The sequence below is a fragment of the Mobula birostris genome, chromosome 28 (genome assembly GCF_030028105.1).
Source record: "Mobula birostris isolate sMobBir1 chromosome 28, sMobBir1.hap1, whole genome shotgun sequence".
Lineage (NCBI taxonomy): Eukaryota > Metazoa > Chordata > Chondrichthyes > Myliobatiformes > Myliobatidae > Mobula > Mobula birostris.
In genome coordinates, this window is record NC_092397.1 from 21,517,585 (window position 1) to 21,544,841 (window position 27,257).

At 44.5% G+C, this 27,257-nt stretch overlaps 1 non-coding gene across 1 annotated transcript; it reads right to left on the minus strand.

The window, feature by feature from the left end:
- Window positions 1-746: 746 nt before the first annotated feature.
- On the minus strand, window positions 747-820 carry trnan-guu (transfer RNA asparagine (anticodon GUU)). Its single transcript has one exon. It is a non-coding gene; the product is annotated as a tRNA-Asn (tRNA).
- Window positions 821-27,257: the final 26,437 nt, after the last annotated feature.

Consider the following 27,257-nt stretch of genomic DNA (forward strand, 5'->3'; position numbering starts at 1 on the left):
TGAATGGTGGTGGAGGGGAGCTGGTTGGGTCTGGTTTCCCGATGGAAGCGCAGAGATTTGAGACCTTCCTGGTGCGGGGGTGGGTGGTTTGCTGGACGTTTATAGGGATTGGACGTCCACAGTGAAAATAAAATGATGGGGAGCCTATGTTGGATGAAAACAATTAGACGCCAACTGAATGATCCAAAATTTAATCAAGCCCACGACATTAGACCCGGCAAGTCCGTTAATTCCAAAGATGTCGCTCGAGGAAACATGCACTTATGGTCAAAGAGAATGGTGAAGGAGTATGTAACTTACACACTCCTGACAAAAATATACCATGCGCCTTGGGTACTGTACTCTCTCTTTTCCCTTCTTCTATCCGGCTGAAGGTACAAGACAGCACGTAGTACAGGCTCGTGGATAGCTTCAACTCCGCCGTTATGTCTATTGGATGGTGCCCGAGACGATAAGATGGAGCCTTGACCTCACAATCTACCAGTTATGATGTGGCACCTGATTGTTTACCCGCACTGTGCTGTCTCTGTCGCAGTTACATTTCATTCTGCATTCTGTTATTGCTTAACATTGTTCTTTCTCAATACGTTGTGTAATGATTTGATCTCTAGTAATAGTGTGAAAGAGAAGCTTTTAAAAACATTTTAATTCCCACTGAAGTTAACGCTGCAGTCGCAGGGTCTCCGCACAGCACAGCGTTACCCAGCTGGCAATATAACACTCTGCAAAAACTGCCGGGTCACCAGCGTCCCTGGGTGGGCTCGAACCACCAACCTTTCGGTTAACAGCCGAACGCGCTCACCGATTGCGCCACAGAGACAGACTGGGAAATGGAGACTATGAATGGTCTATTCCGGGGTTGGAAGATGGTGACTGACAATTGATGCTGTGAACCGGCTTTTCACATATCACAATCACAACATTGGAATTAAACTTGAACTTCCACCAACGGCAGCTGACACCGCGGCTTACCCGGAATTCCAAAGGCTGAAATAAAAGGATACTAAACGTCTTCTATCGTCAGATGACTGGATACACCATTTCAGTGAGAGTCTGTGATTTCTCTTGTTCCTGAATTCACAGCTCCGTTAGACACTCTGAGCTGATGCATTAACAACGACCTCGATTCAAACAGAGCATCAATCTCCAGCGATACGGTCAAACACTTCACTAATTTTCTTAGTGACGGCACGTGAACAAACACTTCAATTAAACACCATTGTCTCTGATGCAAACATTGGACGATTGAAAACCAATACATCACAATTCTCGGGCATTACTTCAGCAGAGTCTTTGGTGGCGATGAGGCCGGTAGATTTAATGTTAAACGCCAGATTTGTCACGGAAGAGCTACTTTTACAGATTTCATTGTTTATTGTTTGATAATTATTGCGCTACAAATGGAGACCAGCGACACTGAACGACCCATATCTCGTGTCCCTGCAGTTTCCGATGTTGAACTGTCCTTCAGTCCTGTAACTCCCTCCTGGTCGCACACACAAAAGTCTGGAAACACAGATACGAAGAAAAATGTAAGAGAGAAAACAAGGTCGGGGTAGAAACCGTCAAATAACGACGTTCTTGATGTACAAGCACGAAAAATGTGCAGATGCTGCAAATATAAGGCAATACCCAGACAGTCCGCTGAGTTCTTCCAGCATTTTGTCTGTGATATTGCTGATATAACAGATTTTATGAGCATCTCAAATCTGACAAAGGTCAAAGGAAGTTGTCTTGAGCCGGACGGCGGTGAGTCTGTGGAATTCTTTGCTGTCGACGGCGATGGAGCCCGAGTCACTCGGTATGTTTAACGCGGAGGGTGGTAGTTACTTGCTCAGTAAGGAAGTCAAAGACTGGGGAGAGAAGGCGTGAGAATGGAGTTGATGAGGATAATAACTCAGCCAAGATGGAATGGGGCAGACTGACTCTGCAGCGCCTGGGTTCAAGTGTACAGAGTTGTTCGCACTTCTGTTGTTTATGTTTTCTCAACGTGGTATTTATTGTTCTGTGCTCAGCAGTCTGCATTTCACAGGTGGTGTAGAAAACTGCAAAAAATACAGCTTGATACAATCATTTGCAGGTTGACTGTGTGGTTAAGAGGGCATACGATGTATTTACCTTCACCAACCGTGGGATTGAGTTCAGGAGCCGACAGGTAATGTAACAGCAATATAGGACCCTGATCAGACCCCACTTGGAGTACTGTGCTCAGTTCTGGTCACCTCAATCCAGGAAGGATTGGAAACCATAGAAAGGATGCAGAGGAGATTTACAGGGATGTTGCCTGGATTGCGGAGCGTGCCTTATGAGAGTAGGTTGAGAGAACTCGGCCTTTTGTCCTCGGAGCGACGGGGGATGAGAGGTGACCTGATGGAGTTGTATCAGATGATGTGAGGCATTGATCCTGTGGATAGTCAGAGGCTTTTTCCCAGCGCTGAAAAGGCTCACAGGAGAGGGCACAGTTTTAAGGTGCTTGGAAGTAGGTACAGATGGGAAGTCAGGAGTAAGTTTTTTTTTTACGCAGAGTCGTGAGTGCGTGGAACTGGCTGCCGGGGACGGTGGTGGAGGCGGATGCAATAGGGCATTTTAATAGACTCTCGGATAGGTACATGGAGCTTAGAAAAATAAAAGGCCTCTACTCGTTGGAATTTAGAAGAATGAGGGAGGATCTCATTGAAACCTATCGAATATTGAAAAACCTATAAAGAGTGGATGTGGAGAGTATGTCAGGGCAGCTTCTATGACCCTGACGTTGATGTTGAGCCGAATCGCCCTGGAACATAGTGATGAATTCCTTTGAAAAATGTCCTCCTGTCTCCCAGGCTGAGTGTCGCGGCTGTCATGGTCGAGGGATTAGGGCGGTAGACCAGAAGTTCATTAAAGTTTCAGCGAGTTTGTTCCACTGCGGAGGGAATAACCCGTGTCCACGTAATTTCAAATTATTTTATTCTGTCTCCCAAAGAGTTAATTTTGTCGCCGTCTCCTGATAAAACTATAGAATAAAGAAAAGAAAACTATGTATTTTATTGCGCTGTAAAGCTCTTGTTATGAATTCAGGGCGTTCATTGGAAAAACCATGGATTGAGTGACTCTGGTCACTCTAAACATGCGGATGATCATCTGCCGCCAGCATGGACTGACCTGCTTTCCTGTTTAGCCGTACATCTTCAGAATTGGTCCCGACTCCTGATCTTGTGGCTCAGTGAGTTTGCAAAGGAATGGGATTATACCAGAGAATATCGGCTCTCCTGACCGGACAAACTTTAATGCGCTCTGCCCCATCCCCTCGGTCGCTAAAGATATCTTTCCTCAGGCAGGCAGGATAGCGGGGTTGTTTGGGTCTACCTTCCTCAGGCGGCGATAAAGACCACAGGAGGAATGAGTCTATTTCGCGTCAATTCAGCTGCAGCTCAGCCGGTGTCCATTGATATTTATGCCGAAGGACAGCCCGGAGGCAAAGAGAGAGAACCCGGAAGAGATATGGTGGAAGATGAACAGAATGTATGACAGCAGGGCCACTGAAACCGGGTTCAGTAAATAATGTGAAACACATTGATTGCTGACATGTCGGGAACGAGGTCTCCGAATGGGTCGGAGCACCGACAGCACAGAGATAATATCAGGATGAGGCAGGAGATAGCAAATACGAGAAGAAAAGCAGAGAGAAAGGTGCGAAATAAATCAACAAAGAACAGTTAGTAAAGGAAATATTTATAAAGGAAGCCCTCCATTGAAGCTTAGAAAACCAGAGGGCAATGGGCAACCCTAGGTAATTTCTAAGGTAAGGACATGTTCGGCACAGCTTTGTGGGCCGAAGGGCCTGTATTGTGCTGTAGGTTTTCCATGTTTCTATGAAATGATGTGACGTCAGCAAAGAATCGACAAATGAAAATGAAGAGAAGAATGAGCAACGTCCACAACGGAGCAGCGCGTCACCACGTTCAGACAACAGCAGAGAGGCGCAGCGGCAGCGTGCTGGGCCCATGGGCGTCCATTCGGCCGATGGATTGACGATTGTTTCCATGGAGAGCTTTGGAGGTGACGGAGGTCATATCAAATTAACCCGGGCCTATCAGGATAGTAGAAAACTGTCCTGACGTGTGTGAACTCAGAGAGCATCTCAGGGAGAACTTCATGCGGATGGTGTTTGGAAACTGGAACCCATGACTGAGTGGCTGGTGAGGCAGGTGCCCCTCACAACATTAGAGAATTGTCTGGGCGACCACCTGAATCATCAAGACATTGAAGTCAACAGCTAGTAAGCGAGCCCTTTTCTGGTGTGATCGGTAGTTGATTGTCAGCACGGACATTGTGAGCCGAAAGGTCTGTTTTAGGGTCGCATGATTCTGTGAATCTATATTACATTTGTGAATCACAGTAAAGGGTTTTATTTACTCTGGTAATGGGGGAGGGGGATGAGAGAGATCCCATTGTGTATAAATAGACAGAGTGGGTGGTGAGCAGACTGACCGCACTCAGCGTGAACACATCATCCGACATGTTTTGATGTGTCCTAGTTGGCTGTGGGAATCTGAGTTAGAGTGAGAGCAGGAAGCTGCACTGATCGGTTCACCGGGGAAAATGCGAGGGACAGCACTTCAGTCCTTGATCCACTGGCCAGCCCAGGGTGAATAATAATTTTACACTCACCCGTCGATTTAAATAATTTCGGGAATTCGTACGCGAGTTGTCAGGGTTGGACCACTCGGACGCCAGAAGTGTATGACTGTGGTTCGAGCTGTTTTCTGAATGTGGTCACTGTGATTCCTCACTCTGGTGCAGTTCCTGTTATATCCGGTTGAGGTCGCCATCCTCCGACAGACCGGAGATACACAACACCCAGTGTTTCAATGAAGTGGGAATGATTGCTTCAGAATTCGATTAGCTACATATCGTTTCCCGCCTGTCGCACTAAAAAAAAGCAGAAATATAAATATATAACTGTGATTAAAAATGTTGATTCCAACAACACGGATTTGGGCTCGAATGAGAGCACTTCCCTTCGCTAATCCTTGAACACAACAGGTGACTGAATCGCTGGAGCAAACTGAGACACTGCTGTGGGAGGAACACGAGTGAAAGGCTCCAGTATTACAGCTGAGAAACATCAAGGTAATTCTGTTCACCCTCCTGTCCTCTTAAATGTGCATGACATGAGCTGTTAACAGCAATTGCTCGTTAGTATAGTGGTTAGTATCCCCGCCTGTCACGCGGGAGACGGGGTTCAATTCCCCGACGGGGAGAGATGAATGTTGCTACATCATTCAACGGGAATACTGAATTCAAAAGAGAAATAAAAGCAGACAAAGAATTGTGTTTACGTTAATTTGGGCATTGGGAAGGATGGAATTGCTCGGGCTGCTGCTGTGAGCCTTCCGAGAAGAAAGTGATGTTACTGTCAACCTCTTTCCTCAACTATCCCCTGAGAATCTATATCTCAGCACCGTTCTTTGTTACTTGTTCGTTGTTACACAGAGTCCATCATTCCGGGCATATTAATCAGGGGCTTCTGTTGTCAACTTTCAATTCCCGCATGGTCCCACCACAGTAGTAAGGTAACTAACTAATATCAGACCAGACGAAGGGTGCCGGTCGGAAACGTCGACTGTTTACTCTTTTCCATCGATTTACTTGGTCTGCTAAGTTCCTTCAGCATCTTGTGTGTGTTGCTTGGATTTCCAGCATCTGCAGATTTCTCTTCTTTGTGACCAATATTAAGTGTCACCCTGGAACACATCGATTGCATCCTCATCTTGTTTTGGTGTGCAAAATGGCTCCAGTCCCCTGCTGTGCAAAGGGAAACTCTGCTCTTCAAAGACCTTTCTTCCCTGGGTTGACTGCACACTATCTGTGAACTATCCTTGCCAAGGCGCTACATTAACTTGACTTGCTGTAACATCCACAGTCCCCACTTCCCTTTGCGTCCTGTAAAGGACCACATGAATTGTGGATGCAGCTGAATTGCACAGAAAAGTCGAGACTCCCCAGTGATCCTGTCATCGTCTGTCTGCAGAATAGGATTGCTGAACGATAGGAGGCAGCTGTCCTTCGGGTCCTCTCACCACAGAGTGCTCTCAGTAAGAAACTTAAACAAGTTTCAATACCAGCAGGAATATAAACCCCCTTGCCCACTGTACACTGGAGTTGCACAAACTTCCTGGCAGGGAATGAGGCTAATCAGAAGGGTTCCAAAGGTGATGATAGAGTCGTATGTAACTCCTGCCCAAACTTCTTCACTTTAACAGCTTCTAGCGGGATCTGCACGGATAAAATCGACGATGTTTTGCATTATTTCAGTCCAATAATGACACAAGTTCCTCCCCTCTCGGCCAACAGGAAGTTTAATGCTGTTCAGATTTGAAAGGCCATGATGCAGCTTGCTGCCACTTTGTTAGAAATGTCTTTCATGACCAGACTTGTATCATGTAGCACTACAGCAGTGTTGTTAGCCGATCACTGCAACACTGGGGTCATACTGATGTTCTCACGATCCCGTCTGGTAGGTCCCCAGAACAGGAACACTACAATCCAATTACACTCATCAGTCTCCTTCGTGCTTCAATGCTGGCAGGCGTTAATATTTTCTGCTACAGACTCCAAATATCAATAAATATTTGACAGCTTTTGTTCAGGCCAAAGGCTCAATTTAAAGGCAAAGGGAATACCCTTGGCAAACAGCAGTAGGCCTGCCATCCAATACTGTAAGTGCCATTAACAGAGGTTATAGGATCACTGGTGACATGGACATTGCACGTACTGTTACCTAAATCTGTTCTCATTACCTGGTAGGTACAGTAACAGACTTCACCCTCATCCTCATGAAGCAGCTTCAGAGCTGAGGATTTATGCAGTCCATGATGAGAAGTTTATTGCCATCGTTCAAAGCAGTTTCATTGGCAAGTGTGATTTCTCTGGGCAGTGCGGTCCAGTGCTCCCTTCACAGCTCTAATCTTCTCATCCAAGTGGTAAACAGAATCAAACTCAGTACAATTGAGGGGTAGAGATTGCACTGTTAACCCACCTTCCGAATGTCTGGGCCCCCTACAGTACACTCAACAACTCCACCGTTTAGTCCCAACGTGCATTCATAACTAAGGGTCATGTTGCTTGAGTGGAACAGGAGCTGTGCTGCCTCGCCTGTGACATGAGGTGCACAAACCACATACCCACTAACATTTCTCCCAGTATCGGATCAGGAGAAGAAACTGTCAATGCCAAACCCTGACATGTGGGCTTACATCAGGTGCTATTTTACAATGGGCAGAATTACAATTGTACAGATTCTGCAGTACAGTTTGGGAAAGGATAAATTAAAGTAAGCTTCATAGTCTGTGGTGGTGATAGCGATAGAGGCTGAAACTGACTGTTACCAAAGTTGCCTTGGTGCTGAGGGTATCTTTAAGTTCAGTGGCCAGGCTGTCTCCATCTTTTACCCCTACTGTGTCCACCGCCAACATCCCCATGTTTGTTAAAGTGAATCAAAGAAAAGCAAAACACATACAGTTAGAATAGCTTTTTCTAAACAATGCTATACGCTTTTCAAAACAAAAAATAATACCAGTCACAAGTGGGTGACAAGTCAAAAGCATGTAAAGCATGTAATGTTGAAAGTAAGAGTGAAACTGTAAACAGAAGTTAATCTCGCAATGATCAAAAACAATGGGGTTACTGTCATTCTTATTAAATATAAAACAGAATACAAATTAAAATAACGTTCAAATTAATAAATAATTAAACAAATTAATCAAAAATTAATTAATAAAATAACGGGCAACTGTCACAATATTTTTATACAACGGTGAACATTAATGAGACAATGGTAGAGAAGTCCAGGGAGTCTCCTCTATTTTAAAAGCCTGAGCGTTGAAGGGTAATGACTATTCCTGAACCTGGTACTATCGGACGTGAGGGCTCGCATAACTTCTTGATGGCAGCATCGAGAAACGAACATCGCCTGGTTGATGGGGTCCTTGATGATGATGCTGCTTTCCTTCGGCAATGCTCCGTACAGATGTGCTCATAGTGGGGAGGGCTTTACCTATGCTGGACTGGCTGCATCCACAACTTTTTACGGTTCACTTCACTCAGTGGTATTGATGTTTCCACGCAGATCATGATGCAACAAATCGGGATATTCTCCTCTGTACATCTGCACAAGTTTGTCAATGTTCGAAACAACATTTACACAAACTTGCATAGTATTGGCTGTAAGTGCTGGTCAACCGTTCCAGGGTGCGAACAAACTCTGTTCCTCTAAACCTCTACACTAAGAATTGTGTCAACATTGTGGAAATTACAATCACACACTATCTGTTGCTTTTACAACTTGCTACAACCTTCCTACTTTTTTGTTCCTTTTTCTCCTGCTGGAACTTCAACAACCTTTGTAAAGTGCAGCACACAATATCTCCAGGTTTCTCTTCATCAACTCTCTCTTCCATCCTGAAAGAATCCCAGTTGGAGGGAGGTGATTGACAGTGGCCATGTACTGCTCTCCACTATCAGGGTTGTACAAGTCTCAGTGCTTGAAGCGCTGGGGTTAGACTACTCTTCAAGGGTGGAGCACAATGTAAGGTGGGTTCAGGTCTGCGTGCACTCACACAGCGCTGAGAGTTTTATAGGTCTAAGTCCTCGTAGCAAACGTCTATATATCGCAAATTACTTTACCCTGTGTGTTTCCAGTGTTGCAAGTGGCTGGTGTACAGTGTGCGGAGTTTGGTATGTATTCAGCCGTGTCTTCACTGTGTCATGTCTGTCTTTATCTGTACAGCAAATGGATGCTACTGGAAAACTGTGTCCCCACAGAGTTGTGTTGGGGTTGTTGGGGTTGCTGGGGTCTGTGTCCCTGTCATATGGTGCAGAACAAAGTGGGGTTTATTATCGTTAAATTTAAGGTCCTTGCAGGAATGTTACAGTTCTCTGATTACACAGCGCAAAGCCAGTTAAGTGTCTATGTATAATAACAATCTCCGTCATTTCACTACTGGTCAGTCACTGTGGAAGTCTTTGTATCAACTATTATCAAGACCTGTCTCTTAATGACATGCTGCCAACAGTTGTAGAGGTCTGTGCGGTGCGGGCTGTTGTAAAGATCTATCTTCTTACAGTGCGGTGCCTCGTGTTGTAAAGGCTTTTGCCCTTACAGTAAGATGCTGATGGCGTTTATAGCTCAGACGTAGAGTGCTGTGCTTTTGTCATCGGTGGAACGTTTTGATAAATCTTTGTACTTGTATCAGAGTCCGGTGCTGGTCTGTGCCTTTACTGACCTGTACTGTGCTCCGGCAGCTCACTGTGCTTGGAGCGTAGTGGCAGAGTATTTACAGAAGTGTGTCCTTATTACTCGAACTGACCATATACACTTGGGTAGATTAGAAGTCTCCTGGAGACCACACTGAGTTTTTCAGACCATCAGTGGGCAGAAGATCACTGTGGAATGGGGTAGACCAGTAAACCAATCAATTATATACAAGCTTCTGGTACCACCTTCCTACCGTCCCGCTCCCAGTCTCTTCCCACGGCTCGGCATGCTATTTCCCCGAAGGACCTGTCCAGTTCCTCTTTTAACACACTGAATGGTTATTCCCATCAGCTCGGCAGTCTATGTGTCCCAGATGCGAACCACAGTCAGAGTAGAAATAAGTGTTTCGTCACTATCTCCATTTGATCCTTTGCCCACTGGTGCTGTGATCATTCACCAATAAACAGTGAACAGTACAGCACAGGAAGAGTCCCCCCAGTTCACTCTGTGTCTGTTTACCATGATGCCAGTTTAAACTGCATGTCTGCTTGCATGTAGTCTGTGGCCCCCAATGGACTAAACCCCCCGAATGATTTCCAGTTCCATTGGCAAGTGTGATTTCTCTGGGCAGTGCAGTCCAGTGCTCCCTTCACAGCTCTAATCTTCTTATCAAAGTGGCAAACAGAATCAAACACAGTACAGTTGCGGGGTAGAGACTGCACTGTTAACCCACTTTCCAAATGTATGGGCCCCCTACAGCACACCCAACAACTCCACCGTTTAGTCCCAACGTGCATTCATAACTAAGGGTCATGTTGTTTGAATGGAACAGGAGCTGTGCTGCCTCATCAGTGACATGAGGTGCACAAACCACACACCCGCTAACATTTCTCCCAGTATCGGATCCGGAGAAGAAGCCGTCAATTCCAAAAATTGACATGGGGGTTTACATCAGGGGCTATTTTACAACGGGCAGAATTACAATTGTACAGATTCTACAGTACAGTTTGGGAAAGAATAATTTGAAGTAAACTTCATAGTCTGTGGTAGTGCTGGCGGTGGAGGCTGAAACTGACTGTTATCAAAGTTGCCTTGGTACTGTCGGCATCTTTGAGCTCGGTGACCAGACTGTCCATAAACAAAGTGCACCTCTCACTGCCGTCTCCATCTTTCACCCCCACCGTGTCCACCACCAACATCCCCATGTTTGTTAAAGTGAATCAAAGAACAGCAAAATCCATACATTCAGAATAGTTTCTTTTTCTAAACAATGCTATATGCTCTTCAATACAAAAATAATAGCATCCACAAGTGGGTTACAAGTCAAATGCATGTAAAGCGGGTAATGTTGAAACTAAATTTAGAGTGAATTTGTAAACAGAAGTTAATCTAGCTAATCAATGCTAGGAGTATTGCGGGGAAAGCGGATGAGTTGAGGGTGTGGATTGACACGTGGAAATGTGATGTTGTAGCAATTAGTGAAACTTGGCTACAGGAGGGGCAGGACTGGAAGCTTAATATTCCAGGGTTCCGATGTTTCAGATGTGATCGAGGCAGAGGAATGAAAGGTGGGGGAGTAGCATTGCTTGTTAGGGAAAATATTACAGCAGTGCTCAGGCAGGACAGATTAGAGGGCTTGTCTACTGAGTCCTTATGGGTGGAGCTGAGAAACAGGAAAGGTATGGCCACATTAGTGGGATTGTCTTACAGACCACCCAATAGTCAACGAGACTTGGAAGAGCAAATCTGCAGAGAGATAGCAGGCAACTGCGGGAAACATAAAGTTGTGGTGGTAGGGAATTTTAATTTTCCATACATTGATTGGGACTCCCATACTGTTAGGGGTCTAGATGGTTTAGAGTTTGTAAAATATGTTCAGGAGAGTTTTCTAAATCAATATATAGAGGGACCAACTAGAGGGGATGCAATATTGGATCTCTTGTTAGGAAACGAATTAGGGCAAGTGACGGAAGTCTGTGTAGGGAAGCACTTTGGTTCCAGTTATCATAACACCATTAGTTTCAATTTGATCATGGACAAGGATAGATCTGGTCCTAGGGTTGAGGTTCTGAACTGGAAGAAGGCCAAATTTGAAGAAATGAGAAAGGATCTAAAAAGCGTGGATTGGGACAGGTTGTTCTCTGGCAAAGATGAGATTGGTAGGTGGGAAGCCTTCAAAGGAGAAATTTTGAGAGTGCAGAGTTTGTATGTTCCTGTCAGGATTAAAGGCAAATTGAATAGGAATAAGGAACCTTGGTTCTCAAGGGATATTGCAACTCTGATAAAGAAGAAGAGGGAGCTGTATGAAATGTATAGGAAACAGGGGGTAAATCAGGTGCTTGAGGAGTATAAGAAGTGCAAGAAAATACTTAAGAAAGAAATCAGGAGGGCTAAAAGAAGACATGAGGTTGCCTTGGCAGTCAAAGTGAAGGATAATCCAAAGAGCTTTTACAAGTATATTAAGAGCAAAAGGATTGTAAGGGATAAAATTGGTCCTCTTGAAGATCAGAGTGGTCGGCTTTGTGCGGAACCAAAGGCAATGGGGGGGATCTTAAATAGGTTTTTTGCGTCTGTATTTACTAAGGAAGCTGGCATGAAATCTATGGAATTGGGGGAATCAGGTAGTGAGACCATGGAAATTGTACAGATTGAAAAGAAGGAGGTGCTTGCTGTCTTGAGGAAAATTAAAGTGGATAAATCCCCGGGACCTGACAGAGTGTTCCCTCGGACCTTGAAGGAGACTAGTGTTGAAATTGCGGGGGCCCTGGCAGAAGTATTAAAAATTTCGCTGTCTACCGGTGAAGTGCCAGAGGATTGGAGAGTGGCTCATGTTGTTCCGTTGTTTAAAAAAGCATCAAAAAGTAATCCGGCAAATTATAGGCCGGTGAGTTTAACGTCAGTAGTAGGTAAGTTATTGGAGTGAGTACTAAGAGACAGAATCTACAAGCATTTGGATAGACAGGGGCTTATTAGGGAGAGTTAACATGGCTTTGTGCATGGTAGGTCACATTTGACCAATCTGTTGGAGTTTTTCGAGGAGGTTACCAGGAAAGTGGATGAAGGGAAGGCAGTGGATATTGTCTACATGGACTTTAATAAGGCCTTTGACAAGGTCCCGCATGGGAGGTTAGTTAGGAAAATTCAGTTGCTAGGTATACATGGAGAGGTGGTAAATTGGATTAGACATTGGCTCGATAGAAGAAGCCAGAGAGTGGTGGTAGAGAATTGCTTCTCCGAGTGGAGGCCTGTGACTAGTGGTGTGCCACAGGGATCAGTGCTGGGTCCATTGCTATTTGTCATCTAAATCAATGATCTGGATGATAATGTGGTAAATTGGATCAGCAAGTTTGCTGATGATACAAAGATTGGAGGTGTAGTAGACCGTGAGGAAGGTTTTCAGAGCCTGCAGAGGGACTTGTACCAGCTGGTAAAATGGGCTGAAAAATGGCAGATGGAGTTTAATACTGACAAGTGTGAGGTATTGCACGTTGGAAGGACAAACCAAGGTAGAACATACAGGGTTAATGGTAAGGCACTGAGGAGTGCAGTGGAACAGAGGGATATGGGAATACAGATACAACATTCCCTAAAAGTGTCTTCACAGGTAGATAGGGTCATAAAGAGAGCTTTTGGTACATTGGCCTTTATTAATCGAAGTATTGAGTATAAGAGCTGGAATGTTATGATGAGGTTGTATAAGGCATTGGTGAGGCCGAATCTGGAGTATTGTGTTCAGTTTTGGTCAACAAATTACAGTAAGGATATAAATAAGGTTGAATGAGTGCAGAGAAGGTTTACACGGATGTTGCCGGGACTTGAGAAACTCAGTTAGAGAGAAAGGTTAAATAGGTTAGGACTTCATTTCCTGGAGCGTAGAAGAATGAGGGGAGATTTGATAGAGGTATATAAAATTATGATGGGTATAGATAGAGTGAATGCAAGTAGGCTTTTTCCACTGAGGCAAGGGGAGAAAAAAACCAGAGGACATGGGTTAAGGGTGAGGGGGGAAAAGTTTAAAGGGAACATTAGGGGGGGCTTTTTCACACAGAGAGTGGTGGGAGTATGGAATGAGCTGCCAGACGAGGTGGTAAATGCAGGTTCTTTTTTAACATTTAAGAATAAATTGGACAGATACATGGATGGGAAGTGTATGGAGGGATATGGTCCGTGTGCAGGTCAGTGGGACTAGGCAGAAAATGGTTTGGCACAGCCAAGAAGGGCCAAAGGGCCTGTTTCTGTGCTGTAGTTCTATGGTTCTATGGTTCTATGGTTCTAGTAATGATCAGCAACAATGTGATCACTGTCATTTTTATTAAACTAAAATCAGAATGCATGTTAAAATAACATTCAAATTGTATAGGGCAGCCGTCACAATATTTTTATAGAAAGGTCAATATTACTGATATAACGGTAAAGCAGTCCAGAGAGTTTCCAGTCCTCACACAAATATTATCCATTCCCTTAACAGTTTGAATCACTTGATTTCACCTGGAATTATTGTAAACCACTCAGAATTTTACTTACCTCTTTTCATCTCAAACAAGTAACAGTCTACATTTTCTTTAACCTGGGCTAATTTACTCATCATTTACAATAACATTCATTACGATGGAGTAAATCCGTGAACTTCTGAAATATCTTGCTTGTCTACTTTACAAATTCATTAACGTGCGCATCTGCTTTTTGTGCAATACTGTGTATCATATGTCACTGTGGAGTGTGAAGGAAACACTTCAATATAACACACCATTTTAGTTCAGAGTGCATAAAAGTCTCCATATTGCTCATTCTGCCATCGTGCTAGTGAGAGGTTTACACCTGCCTCGGCGAGTACTCAGGAGACACGACTGGGGTGGGCTTTGTTGTAACCGTACCTGTGGGAGGCAGGGGTACAGCAGGTTCCTACTACTTCCTACTCAGACATTGGTACCAGTTGTGTCTTGTTACGCATTGAGGTAGACTCGATTACATTTTCCTGTTCTTTCTGAGTCTTTTTTCTCTAACTTTATTTCATCTTCTTTGCTCTTACTGTGAGAAACAACCAATTATTTTTGCATTTCACTCCAGGTGAACATCACAGTGCACCTGAAAGCTTCAAACCTTTCTCCTTATATCTGTACTTCTGCAAGCACCCCCTTCTTCCATTCCACCCACTGCTCAACACACTTCATTCTGTCTGTCCGTAATGTGTGAACACACACGCCACCGGAGTTCTCTTAGATGTCCAGGACAGTGACTCTCACGTGACCATTCAGACACACAATCAGGGCACACACTCATACTTCAGAATTCCCTTTCTTTCGTGCATCATGGGAAGTGTGCTTAGCTCCCCCCGCCCCTACTCACTTTACATCTACAGTATGACTGTGTGGCCAAGTATACTTCCAACACCATTTACAAGTTTACTGATGACACCACTGTTGTGGGCTGTATCAAAGGGGTACAGGAGGGACACCGAAAACTTGGCTGAGTGCTATAATAACAGCAACCTCTCACTCAATGTCAATAAGACCAAGGGACTTATTGTGGCCTTAGGAGAGGAAAACCAGAGGTCCATGAGACAGTAATCAAAGGACGATTAGAGATGGAAAGGGTCAGTAACTTTGAATTTCTGTGTGTCACTCTCTGAGGACCTGTCCTGGACCCATTGTATAAATATTATTGTGAACAAGGCCCGACTGCTCCTCTACTTCCTCAGGAATCTCAGAGATTCAGCTGGACATCGAAAACTTTGCCAAACTTCTATAAATGTATGGTGGAAAGTGTGCTGACTTGCTACATTACGGCCTGGTATAGGAACACCAATGCCTTTGAGTGGGAAATCCTACTGAGTGGTAGTGGATTCGGCCCGGCATATCGTGGGTAAAACTCATAGCCACTGAGCACATCTACATGAAACATTGCCGTAGGAAAGCAGCTTCCATCGTCAAAGATCCTCACCACCCAGGCAATGATCTTTCCTCACTGCTGCCATCAGGTAGAAGGTACAGGTACCTCAGAACTCGCACAACCTGGTTCAGGAACAGTTACTACCCCTCAACCATCTTGTACAAAAGGGGATAGATACACTCATGTACGGACTCAGTTATATTGTTATTTCATACTCATTATCTACTGGTATTTATTTTCTTCATTTGCACAGTTTGTTTACAGTTTATTGTTATTGAAATTTACAGTTCACAGTTACTGTTCTATAGATTTGTTAAGAATGCCCGCAGAAAATGACCCTGAGGATTTCAGAAATATAATAGAAATACTGTATAGAAAACCTACAGCACAATATAGCCCTTCAGCCCACAAAGTCGTGCCGAGCATGTCCTGACCTGTGAACTACCTTGGCTTATCTATAGCCCTCTATTTTTCTAAGGTCCATGTATCCATCCAGGAGTCTCTTCAAAGACCCTGTCGTTTCCGCCTCCACCACGGCCGCCAGCAGCCCATTCCACGCACTCACCACTCTCTGTGTTAAAAACTTACCCCTGACATCTCCTCTGTACCTCCTTCCAGGTAGGTTGTATGTGGTTTCACATCTGTACTGTCAGAGTAAATTGTACTTTGAACTATATGGTGACATATAAGTACTATAATAACAACTTGACTTGGGTTTAACTTTTGACTTTGACAATATTTTTCCGTGACGCTCTTTTTTCACGGAGTGTTCAGTGATCCAGTTACAACGTGCTTTGCCCAGAATTACAGAAGATTATCCACACAAAAATATATAAAATACAAACATTAAATATTTCTAAGACCATGAAGAGTCAAATTAAAATATGAATATTATTGTCTATAACACACTCGATTTCCGTGGGGGTGGGACACCGATGCCGGAAATCTCCCACTGTCCCCATTCTATTTACAATGTTCGCAAATTCCCCAGCTGCTCCAGTGATTGACAGCTCCCGCCGCCCCTCCGGCACGTGACATGATATGATTACTACACTGGCGCGCAGACGTCACAGAGGGCCCTCCTTCACAACGTCATTTCCCGGGAAACGGCCTGGTCCCGGGCTGGGCGGTAAATCCGGGATGGACGCGACGGCTCTGCAGAGAAGTGGAGCCGGTCTCTACTTGTTGGGGTTTCGGCTCCGCTGTGCGATCCGCCTCTCCTCTTCCTGCCCGCGGAACAGTGAGTGTCTGTCAGCGCCTCACTGCACCGGCTCTCTGCCTCAGGTACAATATTTAAAACATATTTGCGCAGTCACATGGATGGGAAAGGTTGAGAGGGATACGGGCCTAATGCAGGCAGATGGGCCGAGTTCAGGTCGACAACTTGGTCGGTGTGGATGAGTTGTACCGAAGGGACTGTTTCATTTCTGTACAAACCAGTGACTCTATTTTGGGAGGTTAAACCAGGGCAGGATCTACGCAGTGAACGACAGGTCCCTGGGAAGTTTTCATGAAGTGTTGTGGATAGTGTAGAGGATTGTCAAAGATTGCAGAAAGACATTGATAGGATGCAGAAGTGGGCTGAGAAGTGGCAGATGGAGTACAAGCCGGAGAAGTGTGAGGTGGTACACTTTGGAAGGACAAACTCCAAGGCAGAGTACAAAGTAAGTGGCAGGATACTTGGTAGTGTGGAGGAGCAGAGGGATCTGGGGTACATGTCCACAGATCCCTGAAAGTTGCCTCACAGGTGGATAGGGTAGTTAAGAAAGCTTATGGGGTGTTAGCTTTCATAAATCGAGGGATAGAGTTTAAGAGTCGCGAGGTAATGTTGCAGCTCTATAAAACTCTGGTTAGGCCACACTTGGAGTACTGTGTCCAGTTCTGGTCACCTCACTATAGGACGGATGTGGAAGCATTGGAAAGGGTACAGAGGAGACTTACCAGGATGCTGCCTGGTTTAGAAAGTATGGATTCTGATGAGAGATTAAGGGAGCTAGGGCTTTACTCTTTGGAGAGAAGGAGGATGAGAGGAGACATGATAGAGGTATACAAGATATTAAGAGGAATAGATAGAGCGGACAGCCACGGCCTCTTCCCCAGGGCGCCACTGCTTAATACAAGAGGACATGGCTTTAAAGTAAGGGGTGGGGAGTTCAAGGGGGTTATTAGAGGAAGGTTTTTTTACTCAGAGAGTGGTATGGTTTGTGTGTGGAATGCACTGCCTGAGTCAGTGGTGGAGGCAGATACACTAGTGAAATTTAAGAGACTACTAGACAGGTAAATGGAGGAATTTAAGGTTGGGGTGGGGGGTTGAGGGTCGGCACTACATTGTGGGCTGAAAGGCCTGTAATGTGCTGTACTGAACGGATCCTGACCTGGATCTGGGCCATACCCTCCAAATATCCAGACCTGCCTCTCGGGTTTTTTTGCACTACCTTACTTTCCCTTTTCTATTTATGATTTATAATTTAAATTTTTAATATTTACTATCGTTTGTACTCCAGGGAGTACGAAGCGCAGAATCAAATATCCCTGTGATGATTGTACGCTCCAGTATCAATTGTTTGGCGACAATAAAGTCAGTACCAAAGTACGAACAGCGCCAAACTGCGAGGTGGGAAACTGCAGGGCGTGCATATACATAAGAATTTCTAAAAGCATACACAACAGAGTTACAGGAAAGTGGGCCGAGATAGAGCAGAGGATAACTTGCAAACAAAAGAATGTAGTATATGCAATCCAGTGTAAGCAATGCCATATTATATACATAGGGGAGAGGGGCAACAGCTTGAGAACCAGACTCATAGGTCACCTCAGTAATATCACAAGAGGAAACCAAAACAGACCAGTTAGCAGGCACTTTCTGGAGCATGGAATGTATTCCTTGGCAATCCTGGGCCTGGGAACCAACATAAACTGGTCAAACCTCCAATGAAAAAGAGCAGAGAGGAGATGGATTGAAAGACTACAGACCTATTTCCCAAATGGCCTAAACGAGGCCTAAAAAGCTAGGCCAACAATATAAAATATACCCACTGCACTCAATAATTAAAAACATTGAGAAAATTAGAGGAGGGAGGAAGAGGAGCATCCTCATCAGTCACCCACCCTGAAACAAAATTAAAACAGGTGACCATTAAATAGAAAAGGTACGTCTTTCTTGGGAAATAGAGCCTAACAACTAGGCCCCAGAATGGAAACTAACTTCCCAAATAGAGAGGGATAACATGAGAAATCATAACTCCACTAGAAAGAATAGACTTGTAATGACCAGTTTGATCCAGACACAGCACTCACCCCAACCTCCCAGCTTGCCCCCAAGGGGTAAAATGCATCTCCAGCACATGGCCCTGCCCTGAAACCTAACATCTTCACACCCCATAACAACAGGTCCTCTTCTCGCCAGGGAACCAAACTCACCCCACATCACCAGTTATACCTCCCACCGCCCAGTGGACCCCCCCCCTCAACCCCACCCCCAAAAGGACCGCACACCCCAACTAATGCAGACAGCGCCCAAGTGGACCCTGGCCACAGCCCTTCAAAGGGGCCAATTTAACAATGGACCCCAACCCCAACATACATTAGCCACAAGCTTCTACCACATTATACCCACAGAACAGTGAACTCAGAGTCTGAACAGTTAAGTCACAATAAAAGAACGTAATCTTAAAGGGAGAAATAGGATGAAATCTAATCTCAACTCTAACTAGGTACTGAAGGAGTAAAAATAAAAAAATAGAGGCTCAAAGAATGGGGAAGGTCGAATAATAAAAAGGAGCAGCGCGATTAGCGGATAATTTACCTTTAAGAGTCTTAACAAATAGGGCGGCCGGCAACAGCCAGGCGCTGCAGCAGGAATGGAGAAACATGTTTGCTAAAACAATACAGAGGTGGGAGGTGGGCGGTTTTGCGTGGGGGGTGTGGGGGGGGGGTTGCGGGGGGTGGAGCTGAACATTTTAAAGGAAGACCAGCTCAGTCTTTACAGCATGGCGGGCTGAGTTGGCTGGAAGCTGGCTGTGTTTTGCTTGATGCGTGAGTGTGTTTTGGAACCTGTTGAGGGAAAGAGAGTGGGGAAGGAACGGAAATTGCTGGGAGGGGGTCGTGTGGGTCCGGTAATGGCGGACAAGATAAGAGGCGGGGTTGAGGGAAAGAAAGTGGAGAAGGAGAAGGATAGAGACTTGGGACCAGAGGTAGGCAGCTGGGGAGAGGCGGATTATTGTGAAGGGAGAAATAAAGGGAATGAGGAGGTAGTGAGGGGTTGGATGAATAAAAACCAAGACAAAGGGAATAAAAGAATAAGAAATGATAGTGGAGAAAGCTTTGAAAGTGAGGAAGATGAACAAGCTCAGAGAGGAGGTGTTGTCATAATTAGGTTTAATGAGAAGGCTCAGGGACATATGAAAAAAAATAACCCGTTTGTGCTAACAACAACTCTGACAAATAAGGTAGGGTAAATAGTATTTGCAAAAGTCCTTAATGATGGCAACTTATTGGTAAGATGTGCGAATGAGGAACAACTTGAGAAAGCACTCAAGCTAAAAGAGATAGGAAAATGCAAGGTGGAATACACTGGGAGGGTGGGAGCACAAAACAGTGGTTGTAAAGGAGTGATCACGGGGATACCAATGAGTATAGATATGGAGGAGATAAAGAGGAATATCAAAGGAGGGAAAGTAATGAATGTTCAAAGACTGAAAACAACAAAGGAGGGAGTGAAAAAGGAAAGTGAATCAGTATTGATTGAATTTGAAGAAGGAAGAGTGCCAAGGAAGGTGTTCCTGGGTTTCATGAGTTACCCAGTAAGGGTGTATGTGCTAAAGCCACTGAGGTGCTATAATTGTCAAAGGTTTGGACACGTGGCTAAAAACTGTAAAAGACAGAGGAGATGTGCTAGATGTGGGGGTGATCATGAATATGGAAAGTGCGGAACAGGAGTTCAACCAAAATGCTGCAATTGTGGAGGAGCTCATAATGTTGCATATAGTGGGTGCGCGGTTGTGAGACGGGAGACTAAAATTCAAGAAATAAAAGTGAAAAGAAAGATCACTTATGCAGAAGCTATAAGAATGTCAAGAGAACAGAATAATGTTCCTAATGAACAGGGAGCAATAGGGATACGAGAGATGCAACAAAGAACAAATGACAGGATTTATGTAGACAAAGAGGCTCTAGTAACATTCATTGCAGGAGTGATTAATAGTACTGCTGAGGTAAAGTCAAAAAGTGACAAAATTCAGCTGGTGGTAAAAGCAGCAGTAAACCATTTAGGGTTAGTAGGACTGACATGGGAGGAAGTGACGGAGAACCTCAGTAATCAGTCAAGCCAGGAAGTTTCATGTGTTGGTTAATACTAATTATGGTGATTCTTTTACAATGGAATGCAAGGAGCTTACTGGCCAATAGCCAGGAATTCAAGCACTTTATTAAAGAAATGGTTGTAAAACTGGACGTAGTGTGTATTCAGGAAACTTGGTTGAAACCAACTTTAGACTTTGTGGTATATGGGTATACAATGATAAGGAAAGATAGAAATCTAGGGGGAGGAGGGGGTTGTGCTATGTTAATCAAGCAAGGTATACCATATAGGGTACTGGAAAAAGGAGATGATCAGGAATACATAGTGGTGGAAGTGTGGGAGAGAGGGGAGGGAGTGGTTATAATTAACTACTACAATCCATGTAAAAGGTTGGATTTGGACAGCCTATTAAAGATACAAGGACAAAACAGACATAAAGTAATGTGGTGTGCAGATTTCAATGCTCATAGCACAACATGGGGGGATCAGATTACAGATCCAAATGGAAAGATAATTGAAGATTTGATGGAAGAAAGGGATTTGGTGTGTATGAATGATGGTAGCGGCACAAGGATAGATATAACAATAGGAACTGAGTCAGTGTTAGATATTACGTTAGTGTCTAATACCTTGGCTGGCATTAGTAACTGGGGAGTTTGGACTGCTTCAACAGTAGGCAGTGATCACGACCCAGTTTTGTGTTCAGTGGGTGAAAGAGTTGAAGTAAGACCAGGTGGCGGAACCCCAAAGTGGGTGTTTGGAAAAGCTGATTGGGGTAAGTTCCAGAAGTTGAGTGAAGAAGGGTTGATATTTCTGGAAATGTAGATGAATTAAACAGTCAGGTGACTTCAGCAATTATCATGGCAGCAGAAGGATCTATACCTAGGAGTAAAAATAGGATGAATAGAAAACTGGTACCATGGTGGACAGAGGAATGTTGTCAGGCTGTAAAAAACAGAAATAGAGCATTCAGGCTAGTTAAAAGAACCCATAATATGCAGCATTTGGTTCAATATAAGAAAGCACAGGCAGTGGTGAGAAGAACTATACGTCAAGCTAAAAGGGCAAGTTGGAGGAGTTTTTGCGACAAGGTAGGAAGAACAACACCTGTGGGAGAGATATGGGGAACGATTAAGAGGATGGGAGGAGATAGAAGGGAATGGGAATATCCAGTAATGATATCTGAGGAGGAAACTGCAGTCTCCAGTAGGGATAAGGCTGAGATCATGGCCAAGTCATTCGTACTGATACACAGTTCAGAAAATTTGTCTGAAGAAGGGAGAAGAAGAAGGGAAAGAATAATGAACCAACACCCAGGTGTTTTAAGCAGGAGGGAAGGAACAGATGATATAATTGATGATCCATTTACATTAGCAGAAATGGTGAGAGCAATAAAGAGATCGAGACCAACCTCCCCAGGGAAAGATCTGATATGATCTGTGATGCTAAAAAATCTAGGAGAAGGAGCGCTCTTGAAGTTGCTGCATTTTTATAACAGAGTGTGGGAGGAGGGAAGATTACCAAGTGCATGGAAAGAAGCAGTAGTAATTCCAATAAGGAAGCCTGGCAAGGATCTGTCAAAACCCACTAGCTACAGACCAATTGCATTAACATCAAGTATATGTAAGATAACGGAAAGGATGCTAACAGAAAGGTTATCATATGAGCTTGAGAAAAGGGGAATGCTGGCAAGTTATCAGAGTGGTTTTAGAAAGGGAAGGAATTCCATGGACTCAGTGATTATGTTAGAGACTGAAATAAGGAAGGCCCAGGCAAATAGAGAGTCAGTAGTTGCAGTGTTCTTTGACATTGAAAAAGCCTATGATATGATGTGGAAGGAAGGATTATTAATTAAACTGCACAAGATGGGGGTTGGTGGGAGAGTTTTTAATTGGATTAAAGATTTTTTGTTTGGTAGAAAAATTCAAGTTCGGATTGGATCAGAATTATCAAAACAGTACATAGTGGAAAATGGCACACCTCAAGGTAGTGTGATTAGCCCATTACCTTTCATGATTATGATCAATGATGTCTTCACAAAGGTACCAGTGGATATAGGTAGGTCACTGTTTGCGGTTGATGGGGCCTTGTGGAAAAGAGGCATGAACATGGACCATATAATCAGGAAACTACAAGAAGCAATTGATGAAGTGGTGGAGTGGGGTTATGATTGGGAATGTAGATTTTCAGTAGATAAAACTCAATCTGTATTTTTTACCAGGAAAAGGGTTGAGGTAGGGAAGAAGTTAAGGATGTATGGGGTTGAATTAGAAAGGGTTGCATCATTTAAATTTCTGGGAGTTATATTTGATTCACGATTAACATGGGCAGACCATATCAGGAAAGTTGAGGAGAAATGTAAAAAAGTAATAAATGTGATGAGATGTTTGACTGGTAGGGAATGGGGAGCAAGTTGTTCAGCTTTGAAGAGAATGTATGTGGCTTTAGTAAGATCTGTATTGGATTATGGAAATATAGTATATGGATCAGCAGCTAGGTCTCTTATAAGGAAACTGGATGTGATTCAGGCTCAGGCCTTGAGAGTGTGCAGTGGGGCTTTTAAAACGTCACCAGTGTCAGCCCTACAGGTAGAAATGGGAATAATGCCTTTGGAACTAAGAAGGATGCAACTGATGGCAAACTACTGGGCTAACTTGCAGGGGCACAATGATTCTCACCCTACTAAAGGAGTGTTGCAGGAGTGCTGGGAAAATGGGAGGTTTCAGAGGGATACCTTTAGTCGGGTAGGGAATGATATCGCAAAAGAATGTGGAGTATTTGATCTGAGGATAAGTCCTTCAGTAGTTTATCCGGTTGTAGCTCCATGGAAGCTTGTATGGCCTGACATAGACTGGCATTTGTTAGAGGTAAAAAGGAAAGAAAGATATAAAACAGATTTGGTAAATGCACTTAACTGTCATGTGATGGAAAACTATAGAGATTATACTCACATTTATACGGATGGTGCGAAGGAACCTGCAACAGGAGTGACAGGGTTTGGGGTGGTCATACCAGCAAAAGAAATTGGAATCGGCAGAAGAACATCTAATAAGTTAGGAGTGTTTACAGTGGAGATGCTGGCGGTGTTGGTTGCGTTGCAATGGGTGCAGAAAGCCAGACAAGTCAAAGCATTGATATGTTCAGATTCATCCTCCGTTCTAGCAAGTTTAAGGTCTTTTCACACAAACAGTCGGCAAGATGTACTTTATGAAGTCCTTCAGTTAGTTACAAGGATTGCAAATCAGGGAGGTCAGGTAAAATTTCTATGGGTTCCAGCACATGTAGGGGTGAAGGGGAATGAGAGGGCGGATGAGTTGGCAAAGAGGGCATTAAAGAAAGAAAATGTGGAAATGCACATTAGTATCAGTAAAGCAGAGGTTAAGTGTGTAATCTGGGAAAAAGTCAACCGAATGTGGCAAGAAAGATGGGACAGGGAGGGGAAAGGGAGGCATTTATATCAAATACAAAAGAGTGTTGCAGTTACTAGGCTAGGTAATGGAAACAGAAGAGAGGAAATTGTGTGGACTAGGTTAAGGCTGGGGCATTGTGCATTAAACAAAACATTGAAAATGATAGGGAAACACCAGACAGGATTGTGTGAGGAATGTCAGGAAGAGGAGTCAGTAGAACATGTAGTTCTGAGTTGCAGGAAGTATGGGATACAGAGAGATGATGAGAAATAAATTAAGGGAGTTGGGCATGCAGGAATTCACATTAAAAGGGTTGCTGGGCATGGGTGAGAGAGCACAAGTCCGGGTATTTTTAGCATTTTTAAGGGGTACAGGGTTTTTTTTTATATAGAATATGACGGATAAACAGGAATAGGATACTAGGATGGTCAAAGATGGGAGGGTGAAGTGTAGGGGTGTGTGTGTGTGTGTGTGTGTGTGTGTGTGTGTGTGTGTGTGTGTGTGTGTGTGTGTGTGTGTGTGTTTGAGATTGGGTGAAGGGATTTAGAATGTATGTCTAGTGCACATTCTGGAGCAGAGGGTGGCGGTAATGCACCATTAAGCTGGATGCCAACCGCCGTAAAACAAGATACAGACAGACAGACATTACCTCGCCCCACCCCCCCACCCCAAGGTCACTCTCTGAGCGTCTGTTCGGAGGGTCCAGTGTTGTGGGAGGGGCAGGGTGGCTTTAAACCCGGCGTTACACATTCCATGGTATCGTTCTCTCCAAAGTGTTTCAGCTGTTCCTTTGCCTGTCTTCTCCACACAGTCAACCAGACAAACTGAGAGTGTCGGCACGAGTGCTGGGAAAGTGCGGGAGTTCATATCTCACAGCAGCAGTCTCCGTTTAATGTTTCGGAGTGACGGATTCGGTCATTGAGTGTAACGTCAAACGGCCTTGAGATACAGACGTCGTGAGGGAAAAGTGAAAACAAAATGATGAACGTCCCTTGTTCTCGGGAAACACTCCAGTTTTGGGCTATTTACACACTAGATTGTCCCATATTCTAATCCCGTCTTCATTTGAAGCAGGAGAACGGTCTCCTCGTCGGTAAATTGAACATCGGTCTGCCGCGTGACAGGCGGGGATACTAACCACTGAACTAACGAGGAATAAACAAGAGTGGGGAATCTGTCACACGGATGTCAGTGTGTAGGAGAACCCATAGAGTCACTCTGATGTTTGTTTGCTGAGTGTAGAGCTGGTGCATTTTACCCATCCGCTCCTCACTGTGTGACTGGACGTGTCTCAGAATTCTTCAGCGATTCAGTCACTTACTGAGTTCAAGGACTGGGCAAATGAGGGGATCCCATTAACGTCTAACTGCATGTTGTTTGAACGGGTATTTATAATCAGGATTTGTTTCCCATTTACTGATACGTGAAACAGGAAACCATTCGTAGCCCTTCCAATCTCTCGGGTGGATTCTCCCTTCAGTCGGATCGCAGGTGCTGTGTTTCTCCGGTCTGTCGGAACGTCGCGACACCCACTGGTCGGAATAGGAACTGCAACAGAGTGAGGAACAATCCTTCAGAAAACAGCTCAGACACTGAGAATCGAGTTACAGAATCTTATAGCCCCAGAGACCATTCAGTCACGGAGTCTGGTTTGCATCATGTGGAGATGGTGGTATAGTGGTGAGCATAGCTGCTTCCCAAGTAGTTAACACGGGTTCCATTCCCGGCCATTGCAGGTTGTACACTTTCAGGCTAAAGAAAAAACCCTCGCCGAGCACTATGAACGCAGAATCCTAATTCCTGAGCAATTTGTTCTGAGTGAAATTCACTCTAATGGATCTGATGGATTCCTCATGTACGATGGTGGTGGTCCCTCATGTAGGATGTTCCAGGACCCCAAACTGAATAAAAAGCACAGCATTAGACCCAGGAAGTCCGTTAGTTCCACGGACTCCGCTCGAGGAAACCCACACTTTGTGGTCAAATCGAACATACGTTTTCCTGACCAAAGACATAACCTGCCCCAGCTATTCTCTCGTTCCTTCTTTCATCCGGCAGAAGGTCCAGAAGCCTGAAAGAACGCACCACAGTCTCAGGGATAGTTTCAGTCCCATTGTTGTGTCGATTGAATGGTATCCCGGAAGATAGATAGATGTTTGACCTCAGAATCCACCTCGGTACGAAGCTGCACTTTATTATATACCTGCGCCGTGCTTTCTCTGTCGCTGTTACACTTTATTCTGCATTTTGTTATTGCTTCACCTTGTTCTCTTCCAATACACTGTGTAATCTCTATGAACCGTGAGAATGAGAAGTGTTTAACCGTATTTCGGTATATGTGACTAAAACATGTAGAACAGATTCAATTCTCACTGAGCCCGTTGCGGCGGCAGTTGGGAGCGCCGGCCTCCGGACAGCGCAGAGTTTCCCAGCTGGCAATGAAACGCAGCAGGAAAACAAGAGCTGAGATCACAGAGGGGGAGCAGCGAGAGAGGGTTTCACTGAACTCCTGTCGAAGGGAAGATTCAAACTTCTTCAGTATAGGTATCCCTTATTGACATCAATGGATCTGGGGTTGAGAGGGTGAAAATTCCTCGGCATACACATCAGCGAGGATCTCACGAGGTCTGTAAGTACCGGCCGCGTGGTGAAAAAGGCACAGCAGCGCCTCTTTCACCCCAGACAGTTGAAGAAATTTGGTAGGGGTCCCCAAATCCGAAGGACTTTCTACAGGCACAGAATTGAGAACACCCTGACTGGCTGCATCACTGCCTGGTATGGGAACTGTACTTCCCTCAATCACAGGACTCTGCAGAGAGTGGTGCGGACAGCCCAGCGCATCGGTAGATGTGAACCTCCCACTATTCAGGACATTTACAGAGACAGGTTTGTAAAAATGATCCGAAGGATCGTTAAGGACCCGAGTGACCCGAATCTCAAACTGTTCCAGCTGCTACCATCCGGGAAACAGTACCGCAGCATAAAAGCCAGGACCAACAGGCTCCGGGACAGCTTCTTCCACTGGTCATCAGACTGATTAATTCAAGCTGATACAATCGTATTTCTGTCATATTGACTGTAATAAATATAGTAATATCTATTACATATTTACTATAAATTGCACATTGCTCATTTAAACGGAGACGTAACGTAAAGATTTTTAGTCCTCATGTATTTGAAGGACGTAATTAATAAAGTCAATTCAATTCAATTCCATGGAAGAGACTTCGTCGTGCACTCGTCGAATCAGAAACGAGAAAATGTGCAGATGATGGAAATCCAAGCAACACATACAAAATGCTGGAGGAACTCAGCAGGCCAGGCTGCTTCATGATCCTGAAGAAGGTTTTCAGCCTGAAACATCAACCGTGTACTTTATTCCATAGATGCTGCTGCACATTTTCTCGTGTACGAGAGAGCG